Raw genomic sequence first — 21095 nt, forward strand, 5'->3', positions numbered from 1 at the left:
ACAGCATAATGGGTAGAAAAGGAAGTTCATTACACAGAAGGGAGAGGACTGGCCAGCCACTTGCCATGACCCACGTTGGGAGTTGACTGAAAGGTCCTCATGGGTTCCCAAACCCCAGGTCTTCTAGAGAGACAGAAAATTAGAGTGCTGAAGGGAGAAAGAAAATTAAGACTAATGGAAACTCTGATGATAAGAAATGAAACCAAACCCAAACCAAAGGTACCTCAACCAAAGTCTCAAATAAAAAGTAATTGAACTCAAAACAAATTGAGGAGTTTAAATATGAGGGGTTACCTGAGGGGATGCAGTCTTGATGATAGCATATCAGACACAAAATTGTCCTCTGTGGAAGCCTCACCAGGCTGGTTGCTGGAGCCAGCAGTCCCAGAGGGCACTTTCTATATCTTGTTGAGGCCTCTAAACTTCTGAAAAACAAATTGAAGTTTGTAGGTACAATGTTTTACATGGGACACCAAGATTTCGCTGCAGCAAAATTATAATGGTAACTTTTTAAATGTAATCTTAAAACTGTAAGCAAGCTAGAAATTATAATAGTAGCCTTTAAATGTAAGCAAGCCGTGAATGTGAGCATTTAGTCTCAAAAAGGAGCAATATGTAAATGTAAAGTCTGCAGCCAGATTTGAATGAGCTTTCATCTGCTGCCTCAGATGAATAAGCTTCTCATTTATCTCCCTAGACCTTAGAAGTCCTTTCCCAGGTGTCACAGAGGATGTAAATCGTGAAGGAAGTAGAAAAAAAGTGAGATGAACTACAAAACTTCTCCAGATCTTTGTTACCTGTTAACTAAGATGATTATCTCTCTTTTTCTCTGATGGGTATAAAAACCAATTGAAAAATCATCTTAGGGAGGCAGATTTGGGAATGAAGCCAGTGAGCCAGTGAAAATAAACTTCTTTTTTTCTCCTCTGCCATTCAGCACACCTGTATGTTTGACTGCATAGACAGACAAACCTAGATTTGAGTGTGCTCCATCTACAGTTTGGTTGCCTGTCATGGGGCACAGTGTCTGAATGATGTGATGCTTGGTGGATCCCTGGACCCCTAAGGTAAGACATTTGCAAGTCTTCGCTCCACAGGTGACGGGATGAGAGTTTCTTGCCCAGGTGTCTAGGATCCCAGTGATGGCTGGCTGAGGAGAAAAACAGGTTTGGTAAGTGAGTGTGGCTGTCTTGTTTGGGCCCTGTTTGGTTTGGTATTCAGTGACACACACTCCTGCCCAAGCTGTAAGCAGGAGACTGTGCTTGGTTATGTGGATGGTCAGTGGCACATATATTTATGCCAAAGCCATTTTTAGAGGGTGTGGCCCCAGGCATAGGGGAAAGCCATTTAGACTTGGTTCGAAAGGCAGCATCCCCTGGCATAGAGGAAGGTCACTGAATTTTGTGCCTAGGTTTGGATTCCATTATTTGGGTGCTCAGTGGCACATAAAAGCCATTGAGACTTGGGCACCTAGTGACCAAGATCACATGGTCTTTTTTAAGAAAGACCACTTCCCCCATGATGTGATCAGCCCTCAGATATTCCCACATAGTAGTTCCATAATGACTAGCCATGAAAGGCTATTCCCACCCAGCAGTTCCATAATTGATCCTCACCTGCCCTCCAGCAGCTGCAGCTGCTCTCTGGCAGTTACAACCCTGCATGAATGCAGCAGCGTTTAGCTTTTCACTCTACCCAGACTCTTAGGTATGAAGATGCTCTAATTGCTCTCCCTGGTGGGCTGAAATCCGACTTCAGATCCCTACCTTGTCAGTGCCTGAATAAATTCCTTTGCCCATGATCAGTCTGTCTCTGAGCCTTGTTTAAATCTAACATTTTGGTGGCCAAACCTGGGAAGGCTTCACTGAGACAAACTGATCAGTGGGGAGCCTCCACCTCACCATTGCCAACCAAGCAAACAATACCGGACACTAATTCCACAGTCAGATGAGTCTCGGGACCTCTCCAGAGGCCTCTTCAATGGGGAACCGTCCCCTCACTCTCCACTCCCCAGGTCTGTAAGACTCATCACTCCATCTGGCATGGGCAGCACTCATTCCATTCCCACCAAAGACATCCCTTTAGGGTACCTCCTCTGTAATCTTAAAACACTCTATTTGGGGGTGATATCCAGAAGAAAACAAAACCACCTCATTCATTAGTCCACATCAATTCGGCCACAATATAAAGTAAACAATAATAATCAATGACCTAAACATGGTCCCTCTGACATTCAAGTCCTCTGAGGCCTCAAGGACTTTATACAACACAATGTGGCAAATGGTCTCCTTACATTCAGGCTTCTTCTTCCTCTGTAACCATCCCTCCCTCTGCCAGTCCTGCACCACCTACCGGACTTTGACCCTCCATGAATGCCTTCCTCTCACTTTCCATTCTCCCAAGAAATTAGAAAAATCAGCTGTGGAAAAATCCTCTCTAGACTCCTCTACTGACTTTGACCTACTGATCATGTGACAGCCCCACCCCCACCCCAACTCTTCCTTTGATCCTGCCAAAGACCTTTCCTTACTTTCTCTCCCCCTTCTCCATATGGGACCCTTTGGCCGAGCTGCAGCTGAAGTACCGACAGAAGATAGCACTCCCCCTTCTCCCTCTCTCTCCTGGTCTCCAGATTCCACTGCACAATCTCAGCCCTCTCTGACCCCTCCCCTTCTCCTCTTCCCTACACAGCCCCTCCTAGCCAAGCCCAAACTGCTGTCAGGTTCCCTTTTCCCTTTCTGAACTTTTTAAGTCAAAGAGCATCTAAATTCATAATCTACTAACCCCACATAATCTTTTGGAGAATTTCAGTACTCTGCGGTGTCCTCTAATCTTTCTCAGTGAAATCTAAGCATTTAATACCTGTTAGTTTGTGTGTTCAGTCTGGTTATTAATTGGCATATTACTTAAATATAATGAGTGTTAAATGTCTGTTTCAGCTTGTTAATGTATGTTTCTGCATTGGTCAAATGTTCATAATTAGTTACTGATTACAGAAATTCTTAAAAAATTTCTTTTAAATATATTAAAAATTAGAAAAATTTTAGTTATGCATCTATAAAAAAGTGTTTTTGGAACATAATCTAGCTTCAAAATGATTTAAAATGAAAATGCTATCATTAGAGTTAAAGATATTACAGTTAAAATTGCTCTGCACAAAAGTTTTAATTTTTAATTTTTAATTGCTGTTTCCATTTCTTGTGCAATTTGTTTTCTATTTGCATCTATCTATCTCTTCAATGTATACTCTCAAATCTTTAAATGGTATTAGCAAATTAAAAAAAATCCTAAAAAGAAGCAAAAGAATAAAAAGAAAAAATCTCTCTGAAAGGTAAGATTCAGAAACCTTAGTTTTATAATTACTGTAAACAAAACCTGCACCTAAAACATTGCACCTGGAATTTCCCTAAAGCAACAGGAAACTGCTAAAAAGATGCCTCTCAAAAAGCAAAAACCTTTTCCAATGGTCCCAGACACAGCTTTTAATAAAATAAATGTAATAATTGGAAATAGTTCTGAATATAAAGTATATAAATGTATCACTTTTTTCCTAACCCATAACCACCCATTTCATCCTATCAACCCTTACCCCTCAACAACAACACCCCCTTTTAGTTTTGAAGCAGTTAAAGAGTTGTCACCCAGATATCCCTCCTCATTTTTAGGCCCTGTCTCTTAAAATTCTTAACCAGCTTTAACCACAGAACTTCCAAAATAATAACACATCAGGCTATCAGTGGCATGTGTTATTACTGATATTACTCCCTCAGTGGAAGCATTAGTACCAGCTGCTTCTCTGTAACTAAATGTAGGGACAGTTCTATGTACCCACCCCCCTGCAACCAGCCAGAAGCAGATACAGAAAACAGACCTTCTCCCTTCAGTATCCCAACAATTAAAAAGAAAAAAACCTCAAAGTTCTCTTGACTTATCTCAATTCTCACCCCACTAATAACTCTTCCTCTCTTAATATCCACAGGACCCTACCTCATGTGAGCTCTAGCACATTTTATTCCATCTGCAGTCCATAATATTACTCAGAACCACATGGAAAACATTTTTCTTTAGCAAGAGGTTCAATTTCAGCCTCTCACCCAAAAAATCCCCCCTCCTTACCTCAGGGCCAGGAAGGAAGAAAACCAAATGGACCCCATATGGACCCCTATCAGCAGGAAGCAGCCAGAATGGACAACTTTGCCCCTTTCCTTGTACTCCTTCTATTGCCTGACCCAATAGTCCCTCCCTCCCTAATTTTCTTTTCTTTTTTTATGTTTATAACCAAAGACTGGCATGTTAGGAAAGACTCCTTCCCTGACGATGTGACTAGCCCTTAACAGGTATTCCCACACAGCAGTTTCATAATGGCTAGCCCTTAAATGAATATTCCTATACAAGCAATTCCATGATGGCTAGCCCCTAATGGGCATTCCCACAGCACTTCCACAATGGCTAACCCCTAAATATCCCCACACAACATTCCATAATGGATCCTACACCCACCCTCCTGCAGCTGCATCTTTCCTCCAGCCATGACAACCGTACATGACTGCAGTGGTGTTGAAAGTTTTTACCCCACCCAGACCCTCAATATAAAGATCCTCTAATTGCTCTCCCCAGTGGACCGAAGTCTGACTTCACACCCCCACTTTGTCAGTGCCTGAATAGATTCTTTCAGTGACCAGTCTGTCTCTGAGCCTCCTTTAAATCTAACAGTCTTGTTTTGGATTATGATTTGAGTTGTGCTTTGTCCTGTTTTGTCTTAAAAATTGTCTAAAAAGTATTTTTTAAAAAGTAATGGGAAAAGCATGAGTGAGAAATCTAAGGAAAATAAGGATGATCCTTTAAATTGCATTCTTAAGCATTTGGGAGCAATTCATGTAGGAGCCCATGACAAAGAAATGCATGAAATGTGTATGTGAAGTAATCTGGCCTCGGTATGAAACAGAGGGTGGCCACAGGTGGCCAAACCAGGGATCAACGGAATATAATATTATTTTGCAACTAGATTTATTTTGTAAGAAAATAAACAAATGGAATGAAATTCCATATGTGCAGTGTTTTATAGCTCTAGCTCAGAATGAAAAGCTATAGATAAGATGTTTGGATATGGCATTTTATTCACCAGTCAATCCTTAGCTTTTTGAAATCTGAGTTTTCAGCATGATAAGAAATAAAGGAGACCCCTAGATCCCAGGATAAGAAATAACTGATTAAAATTCCCAGGTCCTAGGTGGTTGAGGCTGTTGAACTCAAAGCAAAAAAATTAGTGGCTGAGATTTCTAGCCCCAGGCTTGTGGCTGCCATACTCCCACTCCCCCTCTTGCTAGAGTCTGCCATTTTTGCACTGGAACTATGGGATCAACAATGCCTATCTGACTGAAAAGAGGGAAAGAAATGTAGCAAAATAAAGTGTCACTGGCTAAAAATGTTCAAATAGAGTTGAGAAGCTATTTTAGAGGTTATTCTTATTCAGGCTTCAGTGAGACATTGCTAATGGCCATGACATGCCAAGCCCCAATCAACAGTATTCTGTAAACCCTAAAGAATACCCCAAAGAATACTCTATCTGAGACTTTATAATAGTTTTACACAGTAGGTTTATTTTTCAGAAACCTAAAAACCCCAGATGATGCCTAAGCCAGATAAGTGCTGAAAGCCAGTTACCAGTCTCTCCAAGAGCTTCAACCAGTTGCATCCCCCTACCCCATAATATCAATACCCCTATTCAACATGAAGAAGATAGATAGTCATTACCCATCTGTGCCCATTTGAAAGTATTATGTGACCTAGAAAAACCGTGTTTTAATCCTGACCCAATCTTGTGGGAGCAACATTTCTTTACATACCTGTTCAATAATGTAGGTTGGACTCTTTTGATGAGATTATCTCCATGGAGATGTGACTTACCGAATTGTGGGTATTAACCTTTGAGTAGAGGGAGATGTGACTCGACCCATTCCATGTGGGTCTTCATTAGTTTACTAGAATACTTTAAAAGAGGAAAAATTTTGGAGAGCTGCAACAGAGTCATGAGAGCCCAGGCAGCCAGAGACCTTTGGAGATAAGGAAAGAAAACATCCCTGGGGGAATTTCATGAAATAAGAAACCTGGAAAAAAAGCTAATAGACATCACCATGTTCACCATGGGCCTTTCCAGACCATGTGCCTTTCCAGTTGAGAGAGAAAACCTGTATTTCATCAGCCTTTCTTGAGTGAAGGTAACCTCTTGTTCATGCCTTAATTTGGACATTATAGACTTATTTATTTTAATTGGGACATTTTCATGGCCTTAGAACTGTGAAATTGCAACTTAATAAATTCCCCTTTTTAAAAGCCATTCTATTTCTGTTATATTGCATTTCCACAGATAGCAAACTAGAATAACATCTATCCCTGAAGAGTGGGAAAAGGATCAAAAGAGAAGGAGGATGGCAGGCAATAGTGGCTGAGTTGCAGAACTCTCACCTGCCATGCTAGAAACCTGGGTTCATTTCCTGATGTCTGCCCATGCAGAAAAAAAAAAAAAAAAAAAAAGGAGAAGAAGGAGTTGGAGTTGCAATAATATATGGAATGGCTTTTAAAAAGGGGATTTGTTAAGTTACAAGTTTACTGTTCGAAGGCCTTAAAAATGTCCAAACTAAGGCATCCAGAGAAAGATGCCTTGACTCCAAATAAAGGCTGAATGGTACCCAGGATTTCTCTTTGTGGAGTGTGGAAAGGCACATCCTGGCATCTGAAGACCTTGTTCCTGGTTTGTTGCTCTGTGCTTCTGATTTCAGTGGCTTTCTCCTTAGGCATTTGTGAATCCTGACTTAACTGCCCCACAGCAAAACTCTAGATTTCTTCTCTTAGCTTCCCCTGGCTCTCTCCAGGTTCTAGTTTGCTTAGCACCTAATGGACAGGCACTTGGTGGTGTCTGCTGGGTTCTGTTTCCTGTTTCACTTCTGTTGGCTCTCTCAGCTCCAGGCATCTACTAGGCCTTCTGCATTTCCAAATGAATGCATCTCAGCTTTGTCTGTATTGTCTATCCAAGCATGTCTGTCGACACTCCAAGCAAATCCAAATGTCTGAATCTATGTCAGCTCTGACAAGTTTTTCTCTTCATAAGGTCTTTTAAGGACCCCAGCAAGCTGATTAAGACCCATCTTGAATGGGTGGAGTCACATCTCCATCTAATCAAAAGCTCACACACCACAACTAGGTGTGTCACATATCCATGGAAGCAACCTAATCAAAAGGCCCCACCCTAAAATATTGAATCAGGATTAAAGAAAATGGCTTCACCTACCAGTGTAGAGAAGGATTGAAAGAACATGGTTTTTCTGGGGTTCATAACAGTTTCAGACCAGGGCGTATGACTTTTATTGCATCCCAATAAGTAAAGACTCACAAAACCTCTTTGCACTCAAATGAGAAGAAACTGACATAGGAATAAAACAGCAGTATAGTTAGACTTTGTTGCAACAAAGTTTTAAAAAGTGCCCCAATTCTTTTTAGATAAACTTTGTCCAGAGATTTTCAGGAAGTAAAATTCTGCAAGATTTTTTTTCACACTGGACCGACCCTTTGGCAAGTAGTCACACCAAAGAGCAAAAAGGAAATCAGAGGACTCTTAAAAGTATAGTAAGCCACTGTCAACTGTAGATACCTAATCTGAATCAATAAAACCCTAAATCTGGCTGTAAAAGGAAAAAATATATATCCTTTAGAATGGACACAAGAATGCACAATTCCCTTCAAAGTTTAAAGGCAAATTGATATCAGCTCCAGCCTTCATCTCCCTGAATTCATAAAAAGACTTGATCTGTTCATCCATGAAAATTAAGAGATTGCCTTTGGGATGCTTGTGCAGTATTTTAGGAGAAATATTTGACCAGTGGTTTATTTATCAAAACAGCTTACCTGTGGCCCAAAGATGGCCTGTGTGAGAACCCTGGGCTCAGGCCTCACCCCATCCTCCACTATGAAAGTAAGTCACTGCATGGTCACTTTCATGACCTGGACAGACATTAAAGCTCAACAGACCCCCTCAAGGGGAAAATAATGTCATTAAAACTCTCTTCAAATCAAAACTTCCCTAATAAAATCTCTCTCTCTCTCTCTCTCTCTCTCTCTCTCTCTCTCTCTCTCAACACTGCTTCCATTTCCCAACTGGCAACCATTGATAAAAATATTCACCTGTTCATAAATCCTTAAGCTCATGAGCAACTCCATGCCACACATGTTCTTTTAGCTGAGCCAGCAAGGAGACCAAAGAGCTTCTGGTTGTAAAAGGAATGAATACTGGGAAGGGAGACTCACTAGAGGGAATCCTGGGATGCCTGCAATATCTATATGGGGAGGGGTGCTTAATCACTGAGATGAATGGGAACCACTAAGGGAGTATGGGGATACCCAGAACTCCGCAACGAACTGTTAGTACTCCTTCCATAGGCCACAGGACAGTTAGGATTTCATAAAAAAGAGGAAAGCCATTAGGCGACTGTGAACATTGCATGGCCCTAGTTAGGACCTGTGCATTCAGCCATGGCAGGAGCCCTGACTTTTAAAGCTGTGGTTTGCCACCTAAAAGAAGAACCTAAGTTAGAAAGGGACTTGCTTATAGTCCAAGCAGATTTGAAGGATAAATTGACTGAGAGGCTATGCCATATAGATGAAAGTTTAGAAATATTGGCATGTCAGCATGATAGAATAAGAGAGTGTAGACTGTCTAAGGGACAAGTGAGGTGTACTTGCTGACTTCCCCTGTCTGGGACCCTAAAATATGATATCCTGTTGATTTCTCTCCAGATAATGATGATCCCCCGTCTGACTAGGATATTGAAAATGAAGAAAGGAAGATTGTTTGACCTCTGGTCTAACAAAACGTTGTCAGAAAATATTTAGCACCCTCACCCCCCAGCAGAGGAGGGTGATATTGAGGGTGCTACTGCTGTGTGTGTCCTAGCACCCATCCTGACCAAAAGATCTTAGTTACCATGCAGGACTATATCATCGTGGGATTACATGAAATTGGAAATAATACAGATAAAAGCCTAAAGAATAATTCCTGCCAAATACACAATTACGTCTTTGGAACACTGGTGTGAGGGGAGTATTACTTTCAGGAAAAGAAATAAGGAAATTAGCTCAAATTGCTGCACAGCCCTCCCTCCACCAATGTATATATACTCTGGTGACCAGAACAAAATCCAATTTGTTGCTAAATTGGCTTATAACTCAGTGTAGAGAAACATGACCCAATGTGGTCGACATACCACATGCTGCTCCCCACTGAAGTATGTTAGATGAATTGAAAGATTTACTGAGGAGACTAGGAAGAAGTTATGCCATTTATGCTATTGATTTTATTGGACCATATAATGAAACCTTCACAACTGGCATAAAGGATGCTATCCTGCCTAGTGCCCCCAATCAGTGATATAAGACTGGTATAGCAGTTCTTAGCTCAAGAATAGGGTAACCATTTCAAAGGCTGTTTAAATTGTAGCCACTTTAGGAGAGTCAGAACACCTAAGGTGCAGAGGGGCTGAAGTAAGAGGTACATTTCATGCCTGTACAGGTTATGATGGTCCAAGCCATGTAACATGCAGGCAGATGTGGGCTTACCTAATAGCCACTGACACTATAATTGAAGATACTGATGGGCAGCCAAATGCGGTACTTGTCAGGCTCTGGAGTAAATTACCCAAGGAATAAAGACACATAAAACTTGAAACCAGATCACCAAATGGGGAGAGAAACTCAGGCTAAAAGACCCAACCCTTACAGTCTGCAGGGCCCTTCAGTCTTACAACTGAGAAGTCCTGGAAAGCTCCTTTTTCCCTTGCATAGGTGACTGGCAAAGTTCCCCAAATAAGAGCTATATACAGGTACACTTGGGATCAGAGGCTGCATATATTGAGTTAACAATCTTTTGGTCCCCCAAAAATGAGCATAGGGTTTTAGTACTTGGTGACACTGGAGTGGAATGTACCTAAATAAATGGAAAACAGCCCCAACCCAGTGGGCCTACATTAGCCGTTTCTGGTTTTGGGGGCCAAAGTATTAAAGCAACACAACAAATACGATTGGAGATTGGTCAGCAACCACCTCAAAAATTTAACAGTGTACTTATCTCCTATTCCAGAATATATATTAAGAATTGATATTTTGCAAAACATCACTTAGCAAACTACTGTAGGTGATTCCTTCCCTTTTACTGGTTGGTCAAAATCATCCAAAGAGGACACGCTAAGTGGTTACCAGTAAATGTGGTGGTGCATCAGTAGAAGTTACCAGGGGACCATCAATAAATTATTGCCATCATTAAGGAATTGGAAAGAGTGGGCATTATAACCCCCACTCAGATCTATTTAATAGCCCAGTCTGCCCAGTAAAGAAGCTGATGATGCTTAGCAAATGACTATTGATTATAGAGAACTTAGCAAAGTCATTCCTCCTTTGCTTGCAGCTGTCTCATACATAGCTACTCTGTTACAAGACATAAGTAGCCAATTAGGCCAATTTCATTTTGTATTGGATCTTGCTAATGCCTTTTTTAGTATTTCTTTAGAGCCCTCCATCCAGCCTGCATTCACCCTCATGTGGGAAGGACAGCAGTGGACATTTACTGTGCTACTGTAAAATATCTTCATAGTCCCACTCTCTGCCATGGTTTGGTAGGCCAAGATTCTAAGCTGTAGAAACTCCAGTGGAGGTAACTTTTCATCATTATATTGATGATGTTATGTTAATCAGTAACTCTGTTGCAGAATTGGATGTCACCACTAAGACTGCAGTGGTCCAGCTTGAGAACTGAGGATGGGCAGTAATTGGGGCAAATTACAAAAGCCTGGATGTTGCCAAAATTGTGTTTGATCAGATAAGACTAGGACTTTTCCATCTGCTCCTGCAAAATTACTCCCACCCATATACACCTAAACAGCTCATGGCTTTCCTTGGCGTGTTGGGTTATTGGAGATCATGTATACACCATTTAGTGCAGATTCTAAAACCCTTGTATACCCTAATTAGTAAAGAAAAAATATGGGAATGGGAGGTTCCACAGCAGGCCACTTTTGAAACGGTCAAACAGGCTATCACACAGGCTCAAGCTTTACAGAAGGTGGACCCTGGTGTGCCTTGTGAACCCTGATGTGCTTTGTGAATTAGACGTGGCCAGTACCAATATTGGTTTTTGGGTGGGATTTGTGGCAAAGGCAAAAGGCAAAGAGAATTTGCATTGGCTTTTGGTTTCAACTCTGTAAAGGATCTGAACTGAGGTATAGCCTCTTAGGAAAACAACTTGTGCTGCTTATAACACCTGACTGCAAGTTGAAGGACTAACTCAGAGTCCTGTGAAATTAAGAACAGCCATTGCCATACAGGGAATAGGACACTGAAACTAAACCCCACTCTGGCAGTGCACAATTGGGCACATTAACAAAATGGAAAGCTATCTGCTACAGTGCAGCATTTTAAACACCACAGCCCTTTAAGCACAAATATCAAGGACCAGTTTCCTATGTGGAAGAACAATGCTTGTCTGTCCCCACTGATCCTCCCAGGGTGGCTGTTTCTGTCCCCACTGTTGATGGATGTGACAGTATTCCTGAGAATACTCATGGTATACTGATGGATCAGTACATGGGTGGCATACCACCTGGATGGCAGTAGCCATGCAACCTAGTATAGACACTGTGTGATGGGAAACTGGGACCATGTAAAGCAGCCAATGGGCTGAATTAAAGGCTGTGTGGATGGTCATTGTTCATGAACCAGGAGATGCATTGACTATTTGTACTGACAATTGTGGATGGCCATATGGAAGCAAGAGCAATGAACTGCTGTCAGCCACCCTTTCTGGGGAAAAGAAATGTGGGAAGACATCTGGACTGCCAGTCACAAGTGAAAAGAATCCATGTTTTATGTATCTGCCTATTATACTGGTTCTTTAGTTGGCAATATTGAAGCAGATATTTTAGCAAGAATTCATAGCCTAGTGCCAACTTTGCATGAGGCTGCTGAATGGCTGCATAAGAAAACAGGACACCAAGGGTACCAAACTTTATGGAGACAGGCACAGCAATTTCAACTACCCATCCTCAGACTACAACTACAAGATGTTGTGGACACATGCCTCTTCTGTTCACTGTGATGCCCAAGCATTCTTCATCATCAACTCTGTCACAATCTACACACAGATTCCAGTCACCAAGTGACAAGTATATTATATTGGGCCCTTTACTTTATCCAAAGATGCCAAATATACCTTTACAGCTGTAGATACAGCCACTGGACTGCTGTTGGCCTTCCCAGTAGGGAAAGCTAACCAAAGATCTAAAATAAGTATCTTAGAAAAGATAAGTATATTTGTTGGGGTCCCTACACATGTGGACAGTGATAGAGGTACCCACTTTACAGGATGACTAACCTAAACCTGAACTATCAAACATGATACTTTATGCACATTTCATTTGCGTTATAGCCCAAAGCAGCAGGGTTAATTGAAAAGATGAATAGGCTTTTAAAGGAGTAGTTTAAAGATGACAAGTAAACTCTGCAGGAATGGACATGCTGGTTGTATTCAGCCCTAACCAGCCTAAATTCATGGCCTAGAGCAGCAGCTCCTGCTTCTGTTGAACTGGTAATAACAGGAACTGTGCATGTGCTGAATATTCAGGTAAAAGGGCCAGCAATGCTACAGTCACAATGAAGTGATAAAAATAACTTGCTCTTGCCTGTAACACAAGCATTAGAACTTAGGGAAAATAAGGTTGATTGGTGAAGATTGATTGGGCAACGGAGCCATGCCGTTTTGGAATCCTAAGCCCATGGGGTATTGAGGTTGCCCAAAATTTAAATGTTAGATCAGTTTATATACAAAATACCAAAGGTTGTACATATGGCCAACCCAGGACCTCCCCTACCTCAAGGCACAGTATGTTTGACTCTGTGGACACTTAATATCCCCAGGGTAACTTAGATTTGACTGCAGAAGGCTCTCTGCAATTGCAAGGGGAAAAAGTATGGTATCCCAAATCCCCTCATTACACCCCTTCTCCGGGAACACTTCTGTCTACTAATGGAAATTTAGCATGCATTCTATGAGTTCAGCAAGATTTGCTTCTTATATTTCCCCATAAAAATCTTTCTTGTTGCCCTTAATGTTGTAGGAAGTGCCTTTTGCAGTAAGTTTTTGATAACCTACATGCACAGTAAATTTCAATATTGAATATGCGCTGAACTACTGTTGGGTGCCACTGTCCCACCTTGAACTATAACACATGCAAATTGGAGTGCATGGAATACCTGCTGGCTTGGCAGAATTTAGTATATTGGAAAATCTGAAAAGAAAATTTTAAGACTGAAATGAGTTTTTATCATCACTTTGTAGGTTGTTATCTCTGTGTGAGAACTCCTAGAATTATGTTTTCTCTTATATTTTTGTTGTGGAATATGGGTGCTATACTTATCCTATCATCAATGTAGTCTGCTAAATGGGGGTGGATTGTAAGGACCCAGGGCCCGGACCCAGCCCCTCTTCCATTTTGAGAAGTCACTGCATGCAGCTGCCTACTTGACCAAGACAAAGGGTGTATAAAACCTTTATAAGCCACTCCTGTGGCATTCTCTCTCTCTCTTTTGCATGGAACACTGACTTCCGTTTTCCAACTGGCCACCATTGGCCATGAACTACTACTGTTCATAAGTTCTTAATTAATCTCATGAGTAACTCCATAGCACACGTGTTCTTTGGTCTTGGGGCTAAGTTGGATTGGAACAGCCTGCTTGTCTAAGGGCATTGGCAACCACATATGTACTCCAGAAGAAACAGAAAAGTTTACTTTAAGCACCCCAATCTGTATTCTTACCCCCTTTATGTCCTTAATAGAACAAAAAGGAGATAATGACACACAATGGGAAGACTAAACCGCTATCAGGCAGTGCTGCTGGGCAAACTGAATGTCGTTTGAAACAGAAATTAAAAAGAGGTCTGAATGGACTTGGCCCACACATAATTTTGTTCAGCTGTCTATGTGCCACCAGCAGACCCAGACTGAGGAATATTTAGTAATGGGTAGTTACAAGGGCCAAAGTAAACAGAAAGCAAGATATTCACTAGCAAATACTATCTCTCCCACTGGGACATCAGTGTAGAGGGTATGGCTAATGCCCTCTTAAGAGTGCTCCAGCTGAGCATAAGGAGAGTCACCTGCCTACACAGACTTGAGCGATACTTTTGCCATTTTGCATGCTTGCACAACAACTTAATAAAAGCATGGTCAAATAGCCACAGTCAACAAAGTCAGAATAGATCTAATTTTAAAATTGTTAGATGTGGTAATGCATCCCAAGGAATTAACTGTCCACTGCAAAGGACATATATCCATAGATTTATGAGGGCTTAGATAGTGAAGAGGACTGGCAAATAGATTCTACAGTAATTCCAAAATTCCCTGGAAACTTCAGGTATTTCCTAGTATTTGTGGACACTTTTACTAGGTGGTTAAAAGCTTTTTTTCCTTGTTAGACCTCAATAGCACAAGAAATTGTAATGGTTACTTTAAGAAATTATTCCTAAAATTTGGAGACTGCTTTTTATTCAAAGCAGAACATGAAAGACCAGCTTTCATAGCAAAGATTGTTAAAGGTGTTTCAAGACTCTTCAGCATCAATTGGTGCCTACATTCTGCTTACAAGCCACAGTCTACAGGAAAAACAGAATGCATGAATCAGACTTTAAAAGACAGCCTCATCAAAATCTTCATGAGAGCTCATCTAAAATAGAATAAATCTCTACCTGTTACCCACCTGAGAATAAGAGTAACACCCCAAAGCAGGTTAAGTTTGAACCCTTACAAAATGACATACGGAAGGCCATTTATAAGGGTTGAATTTGCAGGTAACATGCATCACAGTTCAGAATTAGGTACAATTCAATATGTAAAATTCTTATGTACTGTTTTAACTGAAATTAATAATTATGCCTATTATCATCTTATATTCCCCACAGATAGCTCTTGCACCATTACCAGCCTGAAGATTGGGTCTGGCTGTATACAAGGAAAGACTAACATCACCAGGCACAACTAAACCTTAAATGGGTTGGTCCTGACTTGAATTACCCATTATTTAATCTTCTCTTAAGTTGCAAGGAATAAAGTTTTGGAATTCATCACACCAGAGTCAAGATACAACTGCTTCCAGATGGAGACACCTTCTTTTTGGTGGAAAGCCATAGTGACAGAAAATCCTCCTGATGGTACAGGATGTAAGTATACTTGTGAACCTCTGGATGGCCTAGAATATTTATTTTAAAAAATCATCCTAACCAAATTGGTTATGATGTTCCTTGTTATCTATTTTTCCATAACTTTAATGTATTCTTTAGTAGCAACCTGGGGAAGTAATCTCTTCTTACAAGGGTCGCATTTATATGCTGCTTCTATGAACCAGCTTAAGTGCTGGATTTATAGCTACTTGCCTATTTCTACTGTCTCTAGCCTGCCATGGTGGATATCCCCCTTACCAGGGATAGACTATTTCTAAAGTCATTAATTATTGAGATGCAAGAGAAATACAATGTATTAAGCACCAATGACATCATCAGAGATGATCTTGTCCCTGGCTCGGAAACTTAACCCAGACAGAACATCATTTTGTTTTCTCTGCAAAAATCACTAATGAAATGGTGTAATGTTATTCCTATCAGTTAAATAGAAGAAGAAAAAAAAAACTTTACTAAAAGGTGAAAAATGTTACATGTCAACTCTGGGACAGAATAGTTTGGCTTATTTGGGTATGGAAGTCTGAGACAGAAGGCTTCACTTTGTTAGGAACTGAAATATTATTTTCTTTTACTTATCCCTTCCCTGATATGCAATATAAGACAGTTACTCCATGAAAATTATAAACAAACCATCACTTTATTAGCTTGTGGTTGGTGTAGGACCAACTGTAATCTGAGACCGGACATATGCTTTACTCCTAATGGAACACAATAAATCTGATAATCATGTAGCTACGATATTTATCCCATCAACAAAAGTTAAAAATATAATTGCCAATATAAATGCATTAAATAACATTATCAGTCCACTAAATGCTGAAAGGGCTTTAATACTCAAGGCAGTGTTACAAAATAGACTGGCCCTAGATATCCTCACTGCCTCACAAGAGGGAATTTGTGTGATGGTTTTAATTTCTCTGATCTATTCTGTTGGCTACCCATAGGAATAAGGGCATGATTATGGACTCTTCTTCAAACCATGCTTGTAATATTTCTGATTGTCTTATCAATTCTTATTCTAGTAAAATGTCTTTTGTCTCCATATACTCAAATTATAACTCAAACATGTATGAAATCCTGTTCATCTTCCAGAACTCCTTCTAAGAGCTATCCATTCTCCCCAAAGGAAATCAGCAACATCTGCAAGTTATGAGTCAGAGATTTCACCAAATGACTCCCTAACTATGTCACCCTAGTTCAGTAAGAAGTAGACAAAATGAACCAAGGAAAATTCCCAATTTTGGAAATACATATTGATTTAAGGGGGGAATATTAACTCTTTAAAAGTAATATTAAAACTGTTAAAAGCTAGAAATGGTAATAGTAGCCTTTAAATATAAGCAAGGTGTGAATGTGTGCACTTAGCCTCACAAAGGAGCAATATGTAGATGTAAAGTCTACAACCAGATTTGACTATGCTTTCATCTATGTCCTCAGATGAATAAGCTTTCAATCTATCTCCCTAGACTTGGATGTACTTTCCCTGGTGTCACAGAGAATGTAAATCCCGAAGTAAGTAAGTAATAATCCCGAAGTAAGTAAGTAATAAATGACTAAAGTTCTTCAGATCTGTGTTACCTGTTAACTAAGATGATTTTCTCTCTTTTTTCTCTGACAGTTATAAAAGCCAATTGTAAAATCACTTTGGCGAAGCATATTTGGGAAAGGAATCTCTCCTGCCCTCCCACCAGTGCAAATAAACCTTTTTCCTCCTCTGCCATTCAGTGTGTTTGTACATTTGGCCAAATCTAGAGACAAACCCAGATTTGCATGTGCCCCTCTGCAAACCAGAGTGGAGGCAACTTGCAGATTGATGGTATAGCAAATGATTTTCAAAGACATAAAAAGGAAGCTCGCTTGATTTCTCTTGATTGAAGAAGGGTTTGACCATCCTATAGGGGCATGTTTAGTACAGGTGGGCTTCATATTGTATACGATCAAACTTAATGAACTGGGGGCCGGATTGGCTAATTGGGTCAGCTGCCTTAGTGGAGATTATTTTTAACATGGGCAGGCACCAGGAATCGAACCTGGATCTCCTGCATGGCAGGTGAGAACTCTGCTTGGTGGGAATTTCAAATTTCAGAATGTGGTAAAGAAGAAATTCAAGAAAGAACTCAGAGGAAGTATGGCATAGGATTTTTGACTCTGTGGGATCCCTAGGGTATTCTCTATATAATGTTACATACAGCATGCATTATCATATCAAATTTATAAAGTACAATGTCAAATGTTTTAAATTCACTACAAACAAATTCTGTAAAAGATATTTAGTATGCAAAGTGGGCATATCTAAGAAGAATTAAAACAAATACACCAATAAGAAGAAATTAAAATGATTTAAGGGTTTAAGCAGCTTTTGAAAAATTCTATGCAGTATGAAATCCCTATAAAGCCTTGAGTAGATTATTTTTATTTATTTTTTTCTTCATTTTATTGATCAATGCTCACACACTGGATAGAGGGAATGTTAGTCACAAGGTTCTCAAATCACATGGTCATACCATAAAAGTGATACTGTTATACAATCATCAACAAGACCCAAAGCTACTGGACAGTTCAACAGTTTAGGTCTTTCTTTCTACCTATTCTAATACACTAGAAATTAAAAAGAAATATCTGTATTAAAAAGGAATATCTGCATAATGCATTAGAATAACCTTCAGAATGACCTCTCAAATCTATTTGAAATCTCTTAGCCACTAAAACTTTTTGTTTGTTTGTTTCAATTGTTTTCCCTCTTTTGGTCAAGAAGGTTTTCTAAATGTCATGATGCCAGGACCAGGTCCATGCCTGTAAGTCATGCCCCATATTGCCAGGAAAATATAACCATGGGGGTCATGTCCTATGCAGGGGGGAGGATCTATTTACAGAGTTCACTTAGAAAGAGTGTCCACACCAAGAATCAAAAGAGGTTTCCTGGGGGTTACCCTTAGGCACAATTCTATGTAGGTTCAGCTTCTTCTTTGTGGAATAAGTTACATAAGGGCAAACTCCGAGATAAAAATCTTGATTTATTAAATTGAGAGTCCTTTGTATTTGAAGAATATCAGGAATTTCCAAGGTGGGGAATTTTAATATTGCCACATTTTCCCTAGTCCCTCAAGGGAACTTGGCAAATATTTTATTCTATGCCAAAATTACTGGGATGTATCAGTATATTACTTTAACCTGTATAAAATAACAGGATCTTATTCTCTATTCTAGCTTACATGTAATTATGTTGTTTGAATACACTAATCATAAAGGTAAAATTAGTGTGCTATGGAAAAACAAATTTTGTGCTAAATAAATATCTCTTCCTTTAGCCCCACACAGAAGTAGGAATTTTAAGACACAGTCAGTATTGTCCTTTACCCTGCATTCTGATTTACCTTATGTATTAGTCAGGGTTCCCTACAGAAACAAAGCCAACAGGAGATATCTGTAGATATGAGATTTATAAAAGTGCCTCATGCAACTATGGGAATGGAAGACTCCAAAATCAACAGGGCAGGCTGTGAAGTTGGCAGCTCTGAAGAAACGTTTGGATGAATTCCACAGGAGAGGCTCCCTGGAAGAAGAAGCAGTGGAAAAGTCTTTCTTTTTCCTTAAAAGCCTTCAACTGATTGGATTACCTTATTAGTGGGAAGCATGCCTTAGTTGATTATGGATGCAATCAGTTGATTGGTGATTTAAAAAATTGCCTTCCAGTTTATCAACCAGCTATGAAATATCCTTGCAGACAACTGACCATCATCACTTGGTCAATTCGACAGCAGAACCTAACCATCACACTTCAGTCCTAACCAGATCAGCTTCAATCTTATCTCAATTGAAGTCTGATCTCTTTTTCAGCTTTTTAAACTGAAAAAGCTTAAGGGGTAATACTGACTTTCTGTATTGCTCTAAGGGGTAATACTGACTTTCAGAGCTGCAAATTTCACACAGATACCCACATTTCCAGGGAACTACCAGGTTATACATGAAAGTTTTCATTAAAAAACTTTCTTATATTTATGCACTTAATCACCATCATTGTCCACTCTAGGTTTTACTAAGTTATGGTCTCAGACCTTATCTTCTATCTTTCTTCTGGTGTCATTGTTATGGTCTCAGACCTTATCTTCTATCTTTCTTCTGGTGTCATTCATGACCCTAGACTTCCCCTTTCAACCATACTCACACTCTTCTCCAAACTTCTGTCTCCTGTCTTTTCTTATCTGGCTGTGGTGGTCCCTTAAGTATTTTTTATAAGCAGGTCTCTTGTTCACAAATTCTTTCAGTGTCTGTCTAAAAATGTTTAAACTCAACCTCATTTTTGAAAGATATAGAATCCTTGGTTGGTATTTTTTCTCTTTCAGTGTCTTAAGTAAATCATACTATTGCCTTCTGGCTGCTATGGTTTCTTCTGAGAAATCCAAATCTAGTCTTATCAAGCTTCCCCTGTATATGAAGGATCACTTTTCTCTTTCTTCTTTCAGAATTCTCTTTGTCTTTGACATTTGACAGTCTGATTAGTAAGTGTCTTGGAGTAGGTTGATTTGGATCTATTTTGTTTTGGATATGGTGTGCTTCTTGGATCTGTAATTTTATGTCTTTCATAACAGTTGGGAAATCTTTAGTGATTATTTCCTCTATTATTCCTTCTGCCATTTCTCCCTTCTCTTCTCTTTCTGGGCAGCCATAACTTGTATATTTGTGTGCATCATGCTGTAATTCAATTCCCTGAGGCCCTGCTCATATCTTTTTCCCATCCTTTTGACTAGGATTGTTGTTTTGTGCATAGGATTTCAGATGCCTTATCCTCTAATTCACTAATCCTTTCTTCTGCCTTTTCAAATCCTCTACTGTATGTTCCAATGTGTTTTTCATGTTTTCTATGGTACCTTTCATTCCATAAGTTCCGCCATTTGCTTTTTCAAGTTTTGGAGTTCTTCCGAATGGTCACCCAGTGTCTTCTTTATATCTTCATATCTTTTGCCATATTTTCCTTCAGTTTGTTATTTGATTTCAAAGATTTGTTTAATCATCTTTAATTGTTGTTTCAACTCCTGTATCTCATAAATTTTAGTTTGTTCCTTTGACTGGGCCATATCTCTGTGCTTCCTATTAAGATTCATGATTTTTTTAACAATGTCTAGGCATCTGGTTTCCTTGGTTAGTTTGTTCCAGAAGGAATTTTCTCTTGTACCTAAAGTTTTCTTGTTGGTTGACTTTGTTCTTTACCTGTTTTTTTTAATTCCATCCAACCTATTCAAGATATATAGCATAGCTTCTTCTTCTTCTTTTTTTATTCGACATAACAACATACAAACACAAACATTCTTACCCTATAACCATTCCATTCTTGATATATAATCAATAACTCACAGTATCATCACATAGTTGTATATTCATCATGATCATTTCTTAGAACATTTGCATCAATTCAGCTTCTTTTTAACTGGATAGAATCCTTCAGCTTTCATTTTTCTGGTTCTTTTCTTGCCTATATGGACAATTTTTACAGAAGGGTCCCCCAAGATATGATTAATCCAGGTCAGATTTTCCCAGATAAGTCAGGCTTATGTCTCAGGAAGAGAGTGTAATTAGTTTTAAGTTTCCCTTAGGTGCCAGGCATTCCTGTGAAGCCTCTTGATTCTATATTTTTCCTATTCTGCCCAGCTGGTGATGTTTGTCAACCCACAACTTTCCACTGATGTAAAGTGGTAGGGTGCCCTTAACCCTCAGCAGACCTCATCCCTGTCAGGGGTGTACTTGAGACAGCAGCTGAGGTAGAAGGGTAGGCTTAAGGTATTTCTGTTTCCCAGTTCCTGAGGTCTGAATACTATGAATAAGG

General features: G+C 39.7%; 1 long non-coding RNA gene across 1 annotated transcript; it reads left to right on the plus strand.

Moving 5' to 3' along the window:
- Positions 1 to 842: 842 nt before the first annotated feature.
- LOC143660608 (uncharacterized) lies at positions 843 to 16994 on the plus strand. The gene is made up of 3 exons (XR_013164137.1): positions 843 to 1067; positions 14999 to 15256; positions 16893 to 16994. It is a non-coding gene; the product is annotated as an uncharacterized LOC143660608 (long non-coding RNA).
- The last annotated feature ends 4101 nt before the right edge of the window (positions 16995 to 21095 follow it).

This window comes from Tamandua tetradactyla, chromosome 2, assembly GCF_023851605.1.
Source record: "Tamandua tetradactyla isolate mTamTet1 chromosome 2, mTamTet1.pri, whole genome shotgun sequence".
Taxonomy (NCBI): Eukaryota; Metazoa; Chordata; class Mammalia; order Pilosa; family Myrmecophagidae; genus Tamandua; species Tamandua tetradactyla.